This window comes from Lissotriton helveticus, chromosome 8 (assembly GCF_964261635.1).
Source record: "Lissotriton helveticus chromosome 8, aLisHel1.1, whole genome shotgun sequence".
Classification (NCBI taxonomy): domain Eukaryota; kingdom Metazoa; phylum Chordata; class Amphibia; order Caudata; family Salamandridae; genus Lissotriton; species Lissotriton helveticus.
Genome location: NC_136069.1, coordinates 478730612 through 478745451, shown reverse-complemented (window position 1 = coordinate 478745451; position 14840 = coordinate 478730612). Strand labels below are relative to the sequence as shown.

Here is a 14840-nt window from a genome sequence, read left to right as displayed (position 1 = left end):
GGTTTGTCTGAACATGAACAGATGGTGACTGTTTCCCTGTGTCTCCTGTTTGCAGTCCCTCCTAAACGAAATGGATCCAAATGTTACCATTCCTGTGGCATCTTCCACCGAGGGCTAAAACTCTATTTGGTATTTTGGCGGCTGGAGCCCAGCCGCGGAAGAGAGCCTGCCGCTTGCTGCGTACCCGTGATTGCGCAAAATAGTGCGATCAGTGTACGGGGGATTGGTATCCAGGAGCAGCTGACCATTGACAAGAGGACACCTAGAGCAGCATTCTCACCAGCCCACTTGGGTTTTGAATCATTCATTTAATAACTGCCACAATGATGAACTCACACGAGGCAAAAGTGTATGCACTACAAGACCCAGAAGGCTACTTAATTTGACCACGCCCTTGGAGGCAGGCGTTATAAATCACGTGTGCATACTGCACCATCATTGCCCAGCAGTAGCCATTGAAGAAGGGATAGACTCCCGAAACCGGTTTGGCTGAACTTGAACAGATGGTGACTGTTTCCCTGTGTCTCCTGTTTGCAGTCGCTCCTAAAAGAAATGGATCCAAATTTTACCATTCCTGTGGCATCTTCCACCGAGGGATAAATCTCTATTTGGTATTTTGGCGGCTGGAGCCCAGCCGCTGAAGAGAGCCTGCCGCTTGCTGCCGACCCGTGATTGCGCTCAATAGTGCGATCGGTGTACGGGGGATTGGTATCCAGGAGCAGCTGACCACTGACAAGAGGACACCCAGAGCAGCATTCTCACCAGCCCACTTGGGTTTTTAATCATTCATTTAATAACTGCCCCAATGATGAACTCACACGAGGCAAAAGTGTATGCACTACAAGACCCAGAAGGCTACTTAATTTGACCACGCCCTTGGAGGCAGGGTTATAAATCACGAGTGCATACTGCACCATCATTGCCCAGCAGAAGCCATTGAAGAAGGGATAGACTCCCGAAACCGGTTTGGCTGAACATTCCCTGCGTCTCATGTTTGCAGTTGCTCCTCAAAGAAATGGATCCAAATGTTACCATTCCTGTGGCATCTTCCACCGAGTGCTAAAACTCTGTTTGGAATTTTGGCGGCTGGAGCCCAGCCGCGCAAGAGAGCCTGCCGCTTGCTGCGGACCCGTGATTGCGCTCAATAGTGCGATCAGTGTACGGGGGATTGGTATCCAGGAGCAGCTGACCACTGACAAGAGGACACCCAGAGCAGCATTCTCACCAGCCCACTTGGGTTTTTAATCATTCATTTAATAACTGCCACAATGATGAACTCACACGAGGCAAAAGTGTATGCACTACAAGCCCCAGAAGGCTACTTAATTTGACCACGCCCTTGGAGGCAGGCGTTATAAATCACACGTGCATACTGGACCATCATTGCCCAGCAGAAGCCATTAAAGAAGGGATAGACTCCCGAAACCGGTTTGGCTGAACACGAACAGATGGTGACTGTTTCCCTGCGTCTCCTGTTTAAAGTCGCTTCTAAAAGAAATGGATCCAAATGTTGCCATTCCTGTAGCATCTTCCACCGAGGGCTAAAACTCTATATGGTATTTTGGCGGCTGGAGTCCAGCCGCGGAAGAGAGCCTGCCGCTTGCTGCGGACCCATGATTGCGCTCAATAGTGCGATCAGTGTACGGGGGATTGGTATCCAGGAGCAGCTGACCACTGACAAGAGGACACCCAGAGCAGCATTTTCACCGGCCCACTTGGATTTTTAATCACTCATTTAATAACTGCCACAATGATGAACTCACAGGAGGCAAAAGTGTATGCACTACAAGACCCTGAAGGCTGCTTAATTTGACCACGCCCTTGGAGGCAGGCGTTATAAATCACGAGTGCATACTGCTTAGTGAAGTAGTGTGGCTCACTGGTTAGAGGCGGCAGACCCGAGAGCAGAGGACGGCCCGGGACCAGGGTTCGATTCCTGGCGCGGCAGGTTTCTGGACCAGGGTCAGCGGACTCGATAATTCTCTCGCCTCGGTGCCCACTCTGATCAGCGATCACACTCGGCAACTCTGGGCATTAGCTTGCCTCATCTTCACTAACGGCCCCACCAGACCGCCGGGGATGCCTGGTCTCACCCTGAAGATACCCATTAAGGGACCATCTCTCAGGGAAGCCAGGAAGGGTTTCGCAGCGGTCGAAGCGCCTTGGGACCCTACGGGTAAGTAGTGCGCTATATAAATGCCTATACATTTACATTTATACATACTGCACCATCATTGCCCAGCAGAAGCCATTGAAGAAGGGATAGACTCCCGAAACCGGTTTCGCTGAACACGGACAGATGGTGACTGTTTCCCTGCGTCTCCTATTTTTACCATTCCTGTGGCATCTTCCACCGAGGGCTAAAACTCTATTTGGTATTTTGGCGGCTGGAGCCCAGCGCGGAAGAGAGACTGCCGCTTGCTGCGGACCCGTGATTGCGCTCAATAGTGCGATCAGTGTACGGGGGGATTGGTATCCAGGAGCAGCTGACCACTGACAAGAGGACACCCAGAGCAGCATTCTCACCAGCCCACTTGGGTTTTTAATCATTCATTTAATAACTGCCACAATGATGAACTCACACGAGGCAAAAGTGTATGCACTACAAGACCCAGAAGGCACCTTAATTTGACCACGCTCTTGGAGGCAGGGTTATAAATCACGAGTGCATACTGCACCATCATTGTCCAGCAGAAGCCATTGAAGAAGGGATAGGCTCCCGAAACCGGATTGGCTGAACACGAATGGATGGTGACTGTTTCCCTGAGTCTCCTGTTTGCAGTCGCTCCTAAATGAAATGGATCCAAATTTTACCATTCCTGTGGCATCTTCCACCGAGGGCTAAAACTCTATTTGGTATTTTGGCAGCTGGAGCCCAGCCGCGGAAGAGAGCCTGCCGCTTGCTGCAGACCTGTGATTGCGCTCAATAGTGCGATCAGTGTACGGGTGAGTGGTATCCAGGAGCAGCTCACCACTGACAAGATGACACCCAGAGCAGCATTCTCACAGCCCACTTGGGTTTTTAATAATTCATTTAATAACTGCCAAAATGATGAACTCACACGAGGCAAAAGTGTATGCACTACAAGACCCAGAAGTCTACATAATTTGACCACGCCCTTGGAGGCAGGCGTTATAAATCACGAGTGCATACTGCACCATCTTTGCCCAGCAGGAGCCATTGAAGAAGGGATAGACTCCCAAAACCGGTTTGGCTGAACACAAACAGATGGTGACTGTTTCCCTGCGTCTCCTGTTTGCAGTCGCTCCTAAAAGAAATGGATCCAAATTTTACCATTCCTGTGGCATCTTCCACCGAGGGCTAAAACTCTATTTGGTATTTTGGCTGCTGGAGCCCAGCGCGGAAGAGAGCCTGCCGCTTGCTGCGGACCCGTGATTGCGCTCAATAGTGCGATCAGTGTACGGGGGATTGGTATCCAGGAGCAGCTGACCACTGACAAGAGGACACGCAGAGCAGCATTCTCACCAGCCCACTTGGGTTTTTAATCATTCATTTAATAACTGCCACAATGATGAACTCACACGAGGCAAAAGTGTATGCACTAAGAGACCCAGAAGGCTACTTAATTTGACTACGCCCTTGGAGGCAGGCGTTATAAATCACGTGTGCATACTGCACCATCATTGCCCAGCAGAAGCCATTGAAGAAGGGATAGACTCCCGAAACCGGTTTGGCTGAACTTGAACAGATGGTGACTGTTTCCCTGCGTCTCATGTTTGCAGTCGCCCCTAAAAGAAATGGATCCAAATGTTACCATTCCTGTGGCATCTTCCACCGAGGGCTAAAACTCTATATGGTATTTTGGCGGCTGGAGCCCAGCCGCGGCAGAGAGCCTGCCGCTTGCTGCGGACCCGTGATTGCGCTCAATAGTGCGATCAGTGTACGGGGGATTGGTATCCAGGAGCAGCTGACCACTGACAAGAGGACACCCAGAGCAGCATTCTCACCAGCCCACTTGGGTTTTTAATCATTCATTTAATAACTGCCACAATGATGAACTCACACGAGGCAAAAGTGTATGCACTACAAGACCCAGAAGGCTACTTAATTTGACCACGCCCTTGGAGGCAGGCGTTATAAATCATGAGTGCATACTGCACCATCATTGCCCAGCAGAAGCCATTGAAGAAGGAATAGACTCCCGAAACCGGTTTGGGTGAACACGAACAGATGGTGACTGTTTCCCTGCGTCTCCTGTTTGCAGTCGCCCCTAAAAGAAATGGATCCAAATTTTACCATTCCTGTGGCATCTTCCACCGAGGGCTAAAACTCTATATGGTATTTTGGCGGCTGGAGCCCAACCGCGGAAGAGAGCCTGCCGCTTGCTGTGGACCCGTGATTGCGCTCAATAGTGCGATCAGTGTACGGGGGGATTGGTATCCAGGAGCAGCTGACCACTGACAAGAGGACACCCAGAGCAGCATTCTCACCAGCCCACTTGGGTTTTTAATCATTCATTTAATAACTGCCACAATGATGAACTCCCAAGAGGCAAAAGTGTATGCACTACAAGACCCAGAAGGCTACTTAATTTGACCACGCTCTTGGAGGCAGGGTTATAAATCACGAGTGCATACTGCATCATCATTGTCCAGCAGAAGCCATTGAAGAAGGGATAGGCTCCCGAAACCGGTTTGGCTGAACACGAATGGATGGTGACTGTTTCCCTGTGTCTCCTGTTTGCAGTCGCTCCTAAAAGAAATGGATCCAAATTTTACCATTTCTGTGGCATCTTCCACGGAGGGCTAAAACTCTATTTGGTATTTTGGCGGCTGGAGCCCAGTTGCGGAAGAGAGCCTGCCACTTGCTGCGGACCCGTGATTGCGCTCAATAGTGCGATCAGTGTACGGGGGATTGGTATCCAGGAGCAGCTGACCACTGACAAGAGGACACCCAGAGCAGCTTTCTCACCAGCCCACTTCGGTTTTTAATCATTCATTTAATAACTGCCCCAATGATGAACTCACACGAGGCAAAAGTGTATACACTACAAGACCCAGAAGGCTACTTAATTTGACCACGCCCTTGGAGGCAGGCGTTATAAATCACGAGTGCATACTGCACCATCATTGCCCAGCAGAAGCCATTGAAGAAGGGATAGACTCCCGAAACCGGTTTGGCTGAACACGAACAGATGGTGACTGTTTCCCTGCGTCTCCTGTTTGCAGTCGGTCCTAAAAGAAATGGATCCAAATTTTACCATTCCTGTGGCATCTTCCACCGAGGGCTAAAACTCTATTTGGTATTTTGGCGGCTGGAGCCCAGCGCGGAAGAGAGCCTGCCGCTTGCTGCGGACCCGTGATTGCGCTCAATAGTGCGATCAGTGTACGGGGGATTGGTATCCAGGAGCAGCTGACCACTGACAAGAGGACACGCAGAGCAGCATTCTCACCAGCCCACTTGGGTTTTTAATCATTCATTTAATAACTGCCACAATGATGAACTCACACGAGGCAAAAGTGTATGCACTAAGAGACCCAGAAGGCTACTTAATTTGACTACGCCCTTGGAGGCAGGCGTTATAAATCACGAGTGCATACTGCACCATCATTGCCCAGCAGAAGCCATTAAAGAAGGGATAGACACCCGAAACCGGTTTGGCTGAACACGAACAGATGGTGACTGTTTCCCTGCGTCTCCTGTTTGCAGTCGCTCCTAAAAGAAATGGAGCCAAATAAAAGAAATGGATCCAAATGTTACCATTCCTGTGGCATCTTCCACCGAGGGCTAAAACTCTATTTGGTATTTTGGCGGCTGGAGCCCAGCCGCGGAAGAGAGCCTGCTGCTTGCTGCGGACCCGTGATTGCGCTCAATAGTGCGATCAGTGTAAGGGGGATTGGTATCCAGGAGCAGCTGACCCCTGACAAGAGGACACCCAGAGCAGCATTCTCACCAGCCCACTTGGGTTTTTAATCATTCATTTAATAACTGCCACAATGATGAACTCACACGAGGCAAAAGTGTATGCACTACAAGCCCCAGAAGGCTACTTAATTTGACCACGCCCTTGGAGGCAGGCGTTATAAATCACGTGTGCATACTGCACCATCATTGCCCAGCAGAAGCCATTGAAGAAGGGATAGACTCCCGAAACCGGTTTGGCTGAACTTGAACAGATGGTGACTGTTTCCCTGCGTCTCATGTTTGCAGTCGCTCCTAAAAGAAATGGATCCAAATGTTACCATTCCTGTGGCATCTTCCACCGAGGGCTAAAACTCTATTTGGTATTTTGGCGGCTGGAGCCCAGCCGCAGAAGAGAGCCTTCCGCTTGCTGCGGACCCGTGATTGCGCTCAATAGTGCGATCAGTGTACGGGGGGATTGGTATCCAGGAGCAGCTGACCACTGACAAGAGGACACCCAGAACAGCATTCTCACCAGCCCACTTGGGTTTTTAATCATTCATTTAATAACTGCCACAATGATGAACTCACACGAGGCAAAAGTGTTCGCACTACAAGACCCAGTAGGCTACTTAATTTGACCACGCTCTTGGAGGTAGGGTTATAAATCACGAGTGCATACTGCACCATCATTGTCCAGCAGAAGCCATTGAAGAAGGGATAGGCTCCCGAAACCGGTTTGGCTGAACACGAATGGATGGTGACTGTTTCCCTGCGTCTCCTGTTTGCAGTCGCTCCTAAAAGAAATGGATCCAAATTTTACCATTCCTGTGGCATCTTCCACCGAGGGCTAAAACTCTGTTTGGTATTTTGGCGGCTGGAGCCCAGCCGCGGAAGAAAGCCTGCCGCTTGCTGCGGACCCGTGATTGCGCTCAATAGTGCGATCAGTGTACGGGGGATTGGTATCCAGGAGCAGCTGACCACTGACAAGAGGACACCCAGAGCAGCATTCTCACCAGCCCACTTGAGTTTTTAATCATTCATTTAATAACTGCCACAATGATGAACTCAGACGAGGCAAAAGTGTATGCACTACAAGACCCAGAAGGCTACTTAATTTGACCACGCCCTTGGAGGCAGGCGTTATAAATCATGAGTGCATGCTGCACCATCATTGCCCAGCAGAAGCCATTGAAGAAGGGATAGACTCCCGAAACCGGTTTGGCTGAACACGAACAGATGGTGACTGTTTCCCTGCGTCTCCTGTTTGCAGTCACTCCTAAAAGAAATGGATCCAAATTTTACCATTCCTGTGGCATCTTCCACCGAGGGCTAAAACTCTATTTGATATATATAACGCGTTGGCTGATGTCTAATTTTAAAATTTGAACTATAATAAAGATACTTTTGGACACATTCGGAGCTCACTGACTTTATTCTGGTGCACCTTCCCTTTCATACGAATTGGCTTATCTGGTTTCCAGTGGAGTGGAAGTGCGGCGAACTCCGAATGCTGTTGCACAGACTTTTTAATTTGTTATCCTTACTTTGGAATTGATGTGCTGAACCTTGGTCAGCCGCATTCTGTCCTTCTTGTATCTAAGAGTTCCTTGCTTATTGAGGCCTCAAAGCCACCATGGCCCTCTGGGGGACAGGGGTTTCACATGAATGCCATGGTTTCCCGAAGGACTCCTCTCCACCGAATGAAGGAAAAGGCTATACAGATTCTTTTGGGGGAGGAAGCAGGCCCGGATTTGCCCATCTAGTCTCATCTCCCCCTCACATCCTCTGTGCCTAAATGCAAACTTAAAGACATCCTGGCAATACGGAGTCTACCTGCATCATATTTTTTTGATCGGGTGAGTTGCAGGTAAACACTCAGGAAAAAACTAAGAAACTAAGCTCAGGGGCGGCATGTGCATGCCAGTGTATGCCCTCACCAATGTGAACATGAGCAGCAGCGCATCCACGATTGAGCAGCCTAACTGAGGCGTTGATCAGAAACCAAGGGCCTAATGCTGCTTACCTGAGGACATCCACATTGAAACTACGCTGCTTCGAGAGCTACATAAATTCCTCTTCTGCTGCTAAATGAAAAGAGGAAGAGCAAGATAGCGAACCCACCTAAATATCCTGTCCCACCCCCAGGGCCAGACCTAACGTAATCCGCCCAGATTCAGGAGCTGAGATGTCGTATCCGCTGTGGCTAGCTTACTTAGCCAGGTGTGCACTGAAAAAATACTATCCTCTGGGCAGTGAGGAAACACTAAGTGGCTGTCCCCTATAATGTTGCGCTGCAGGTGACGTGGGCATCTTCACTTACAGCTACATAGAACAGAACCCTTCCCTTTATATACAAGGAACAACAGCTGATGAAAATGTACAACTATACTCTCCGGATCCTTACCACCTCCCTCTAATGTCAAGGAGCCAAGAGGCACTCCAGCGGGTTCACCCTCGGGTGCCGCTTTCACTTGCTCCGTCTCCAGTTTTGTGCTCCACACCAGACCCCCCAAAGGATGAGTTGCCAAATTGTGCTGCCTGACTCAAAGTCTGCCCCGCTACGATCTCAACCAAAGCTTTGCACTACCTCCCATGCTAAAATTGCTACTCCCACAAGGAAGGACACATATGTTGCATTACTTATCAGAAGTCTCTAGCAAAAAAGTGGAGTACTGTTTTTATTGGGAGAAGCGCAGATGGTAGAAAATGTCCTTTTGTAAATTAATATAGTAAAACATTCTGGCTATTTTTATCAGCATCGCAAAAAATACTTTTGGCTATAACTCACAGACACTCACATAGCACAAATCAGAGTGGTATAAAACGCTTATATTTCTAAGTCTAGATTCTTGGGTACACTTTAACAATGCATAACTGTTCTTGGTTTTATCACACGTTTTTTTGACAATATACTAGATGACTGGCTGTCGTACGGTTCATACTTTTTCAGTAAAACTGTGCATTTGTTGGACAACATAAACATCAAAACTGTACAAGATTATTTTATGCACACCATCAGGATATGTTGGCCTTAGTCCTGCCAGCTCACAGTGCACCATCTGTACTCCTAACCTTGCAAGGTAACTGGTGGAATATGCAACCTCAGAATGTGACAACCCTGACTTGCCAAGGAAATATTGGAAACAGATCTGGAATCCGTTTGTTTGGTAACTCATGCATACCCAAAGAGATACACAAGAAATACACAACATGGCGATTCAATATTTATTAAATTATGATTCTTGTGTAAAATACGTGCACTGCAATTAATAATAGAAGAAAACAAAACAGTATAATCAGCATTAAGAGGATGGTAAAGAAAATAAACAACTCAACCATTGTGCTGTTAGATTGGATGTATGCTTGCATAGAAGTGCTGTTATATTTTGACTTCCTACCATCCTACCTACCACCTCCACCGTGTGGGTAGGTGGAGATCATTCTGCCAGAATCTCTACAAGATGATCTAACTAACCTGTTGTAAAATACAGGTAATGGTAGGGCAGATGCACAGCTATTTTGGCTCAAATTTTTCTCAATTTTTCGGGTGCTCCATAAGTGGCGTCAAGCGTCCCACGACGTCATTTATAAAGTATAACAGTTGTGGGGCCAGTGAACCACTGGTCCCATCCTTATGTGCACACCAATACTCCTCCCTAAAGATAGAAGATTCACACAACGTTTTAAATGTTCAAATGTTTGGTGTTTTTATTCAAAAAGTATTTTGTAGAGGTTACAAAATCAAATGTTTGTTGCTCGTTTTTTATCCTTTTTCAACATATCACAGTCCTTTAAACAAATCCAATGCATTTCGGTCCCCAGAGTTTGGCCCTTCATCAGGGAAAGGACACTATAAATGCAAAACATAAACAAAACAACCTGTCACTGGATATATGTACAAGTGTATGTTACGGAGTATGTGCAAATGATAATAGGGGAGTCGTGGTCTAGCTGTGTGAAAAGTTAGGTTATCACCTTAAAAAATCTTCATACCCGTGTGCAAATCAAAAATAATAATAATAGCACGTCTCTTACGTGTCTCGTTATTCGAGGTTAACGTGATACAGCTCTGTGACTAAAAAGAGTAGAGAAAGCATGTTGTAATAAAGTCGCATGTTGAGCGGATATCGGAAAACTAACTAACTGGTACGTTCATGGTAGAATAGAACGTGGACTAACCTGAAGGTTCTTATAAGGTTCGATTCACTCATCGTCTGTTCATGTACGCCGGTCAACACGGAAATGCCGGTGACCGCGTCTAGTGCGGATAATAAGTTCCGATCACGTGTTTAATGGAGAGTGAGGATAGACTATGTCTCTATCGAGCATGAAGTAAAAGAAATCTCTAGCTAACGTAGGTATGTGAATAGAATCCTGATCAATATCAGAGATGACGAGAAGAGATAATATGGGTGACATTACGAATGAAAGATAAAAAAGATGGAAATGAACAATGAAAATAAAATAAAAAATGCGACGTGCTAGGGAGGATCCGAACCCTGTGGGGTAAGAGACGGTAGACCGAAGGCTCTAATCAGTGTGCTGTAGGGTCACGAGTGGAGATCCAGTGTGTTAGACAGGTATATGAAAACGGGTATCTGGAAACATAGACAAATTAAATACAGTAATGCTAATTAATGAATCATGCATCGTAGTGGAATTTCACAGGGATTACTATATCGGTATCAGAGCAGTTTTACAAGTAACAAGAAAGTTCAATTCTGTCATTTAAGCCCAATGGCTTCTGAGTTGAAAGTTTTTATATCCAGGTGTTCTCTCTTTGGAGCAAAAATGTAGTATTGTCTCTCCCTTCAATTTTTGGGATAATTTCCAGTATGATGAACTTCATTTGGGAAATGTTGTGTTTTTGTTCAACGAAATGGTTTGCCACTGATGATTTCATGTTTTTGAGGCGAATGTTTGATTTATGTTCCGTGAGTCTAGTTTTGATTTTGCGTTCTGTTTTGCCCACGTATAATTTGCCACATGGGCATTTTAAAGCATAGATGACATTGCTTGAGTCACAAGTGGCGTTAACCTTGAGTTTGACCTCGTAACCTTTCATGGGGTGGTTGATTTTGTTTCCCTTAATGATATTATTACAGTTTCCACAGTTGAGACATGGTTTGGTGCCTGTGTATTTGGTGGTTATTGCAGGTTTATGTTGTACCAGTTCTCCTAGATTACATGCCCTGGTAAATGCAAACAACGGTGGTTCCAAAAAAATCTGTTTGAAATCAGGTTCCAAGTTCAACAGTGACCAATGTTGGTATATGATCCTTTTGAATTTGGTGCTGGAAGTAGAGTATTTTGAGACTACCACTGTGCGGGTCTGTTGCTTTTTTGGGCTGGATTGAAGCAATTTTTTTCTGTCTATATGCGAGATCTTCAGTTTGGATTCCTCAATGATGTTTTCAGGATATCCTCTCTTACGGAATTTGGTGGCAATTTCTTCAATTCTTAGTACCATTTTATTCGAATCTGATGTTATTCTTTTTGCACGTGCCATCTGAGAGAAAGGAAGGTATTTTTTTAGATTCGGTTCATGAAAGCTTGTGAAGTGAAGCATGTTATTTCGATCTGTGGGCTTCGTGAAAAGATCAGTTTCGAAACCATGTGGGTTAAAGGAAACTTTGACGTCAAGCAAATTGACAGATTTATCTGATATTTCCCAGGTTAATTGGATCCGTTCATCAACTTGGTTAAGTTCGATAAGAACCCTTAGTAGTTCTTCCTTGGTGTTTTTCCATACGATAAAGATGTCATCAATGTAGCGTATTAGAAGTTTCAAATTGTCTGTCCATTTTTTATTGGCAAAGATGTGAGTTTCCTCAAAATATTGCATAAAGATATTAGCATATGCAGGCGCCGCTGAATTGCCCATGGCCATTCCAATGAGTTGTAGATACCAATTATCTTGATTTTTGAAATAACTGTGATACAATGTAAAAAGCATGAGTTCCATCAAAAATGTTTGAAAGGGTACTTCCAGGTCAGTGTTCAGTAAAGCTTGTTCGATAGCTTCTATGCCCAGGGAATGGGGTATAGAAGTGTAGAGTGAACGCACGTCCGCTGTGCAGAGTATCAATTTGTCTTCAGAATCAAGCGTCAGGTCTTGTAATATAGAAATGAAGTACGTTGTGTCTTTGGTATATGTTCTCATGGCTTGTAGCGTGGGTTGGAGATATTTATCCAGGAGTTGTCCAATTGGTTCGTGGAGGCTACTACATGTTGAGACTATGGGTCTCAGGGGAGGGTCCATCATGTTTTTGTGAATCTTGGGTACCATTCTTAGTGTTGGACTCTTGGGGTTAAGTTTTGTAAGAAAGTTCTTGGTTTTTTTGGTTGATTATGCCTGTTTCATGTGCTTTGTCCATAATGCTTTGGAGAACCTTCGTGAATTCAACTGTAGGGTTATTATCCAGTTTCATATAGGTGGTGGTGTCAGAAATGTGTTCCATCACTTTAAAGTCATACATGCTTCTGTTCATAATAACAAGGGCTCCCCCCTTGTCAGCTTTGGTGCAAACGATTTGACTATTGGTTGATATTCTTTTAAGAGTATCCAAATCCTTTCGAGTAATGTTTTTGAATTGTCTATTGGAATGTTTGATCTTGAGAAGATCTTGTTTAACTCTGTTCTCGAATAAATCAAGCGTCTTGTGACTGACCGGAGATTGAAAGGTACTGGGTGATCTTAAACCTAACAGTTGATCAGGTTCATCATTGGTTTGTTGAGGTAATACATTCTCGAAAAAATGACGTAGTCGAAGTTTGCGCATGAGCTTGAAGAAGCTTACTTCTAATTCAAGGTTATTTGTGGTGGTAGTTGGTACAAATGACGTACCCTTTTGCAGTAATTGAGTTTCGTGGTTAGTCAAATGATGGTCACTGATGTTAATAACCAGTTGTTCTATGTTATGGTTTTCTTCCCTTTCTTGTCTTTGATGGTTCCCGTTGCACTTCTCGTTGTAGGTGGTTCTATCTCTTTTTCCTTTTCTTTTGTTTTGTCCTCTCCGGGGTCTCCTTTTTGTGATTGACCCTGTTCTAAAAAAGGATTAGACTCTGTCTGTAAACTGGTTGTCGGTTGTTGAGCTTGGGTGGTATCCGGAATTTTGGATACTAATTGAGTTCTCCTTGTTCTGTGGATGGTATCGCTGTCTGATGAGGAGGTCTCCGTTTGAGAGGTATAAGGTTTATTTCTTCTTTTTTGAGCATAAACTTCGGCCCATGTATAGACCTCTCCGAGTCTATAATCAAGAGTGTCCCTCTTGTATTTACGGATCTTGCGTTCATTGATGTCATTGGTGTGTTTGTCCATTTGTGCTTGTATGTCTTCTAGTATGGTCTTAAGTTCCTCCTCAGATAACATTTTAGATAATTCCATTGATACTTCAGAGATCTCGGTGGTAAGCTCTTCAAGTATTCCTGACAGCTCTTCGATAATCAGAAGAATCAGATCCAGAGAGCATTTATTAAGGATTTCGTACCATTTTTCCTGGAATTTCTTAGAGTTTTTGCAGAGGGATGGTTTCAAGGCTATTCTTAGGCCCCTCGGTATGCGTTGGTTACGATGATATTTCACGAGAGTACTCGCATGAAGTTGTTGATTAATTCGTCTCTTGGTAAGATATATTAGTTGCCTTATATGTTGCTCTTTAGACCGAGTAGTAATTTCCTGTGCATTTTCTTCCCTAATGAGCGCATATATGCGGTCCGCTTCATCTGGTTTGAATGCGAATGTGGAGGCCCTAGCCTCCGTGCTTTTTGAAATTTCATCAAAGTTACTCATTTTGTTTGATTGCGTGCTATCCGTCCTGTTGAGGACACAAAGAAGTAAAATACGGGTAATGGTAGGGCAGATGCACAGCTATTTTGGTTATTTTGGCTCAAATTTTTCTCAATTTTTCGGGTGCTCCATAAGTGGCGTCAAGCGTCCCACGACGTCATTTATAAAGTATAACAGTTGTGGGGCCAGTGAACCACTGGTCCCATCCTTATGTGCACACCAATACTTCTCCCTAAAGATAGAGGATTCACACAACGTTTTAAATGTTCAAATGTTTGGTGTTTTTATTCAAAAAGTATTTTGTAGAGGTTACATGTAAGGATGTTCCATCTTGGTTTTTGTGTTTCTTATTTACACTCTTTTTATTATTATTGTTGTTTTTTGCTTTTGGCTTTTTTCTTCTACAAAATTGAAGAGACCATCACGTGCAATACCACACATGTGGTATATTGTTTAGAATGCCAATGTGGCAAAAAATACATTGGAAGCACAACGTTCCCTTTAAAGAAAAGAATCCTAGAACACACAAGGGCAATTCAAAACCAGGATCTAACCTATGCTATGTCGAAACACATGCTGACACATCCTGGAAATACTTGGGAAAACATGAGCTACTTTGGATTGGCCACGGTACCTATGAATGAACGAGGAGGGAATCGAACCTTAAAACTAAGAAAACTAGAATCAAGATTAATCATAAGAATCAAGACAAAGAGCCCGATGGGTTTGAACGGGGACGGAGAGATGTATGTACAACTCTAAAAGGAGAAACAAGAAGAAAAGGAACAAATGATAGAAAACCTCCGAAATGTCAAGATGAATAAACTATAGTGTTATATACAGTAGAAGTGGGAATATCTGAGCAGAGAACCAGTGAAATCAGAAAGGCACTGAGCCTTAACAACACAGAAAAACACAAAAAATCGAGCTTGACATTATAAGGGCACTTAGCCCTAATAACAACCAGCTATATCAACCATACTTTACTGATCGTGCATAAATAGAAGAGAACAGTGCTTTCCATCTAAAAAGAATGAATTGTGAGGTCACTGAGACTATCACAAAGCAAAAAAGCCAAAAGCAAAAAACAACAATAATAATAAAAAGCGTGCAAATAAGAAACACAAAAACCAAGATGGAACAAGCGATCGTCACTCAATACACTGGGACCAATTTCAAACAAAT

At 44.9% G+C, this 14840-nt stretch overlaps 1 pseudogene; it reads right to left on the bottom strand.

The window, feature by feature from the left end:
• The window catches only part of LOC144773758 (uncharacterized), a 143810-nt pseudogene that overhangs the window by 49113 nt on the left and 79857 nt on the right, over nucleotides 1–14840 (bottom strand).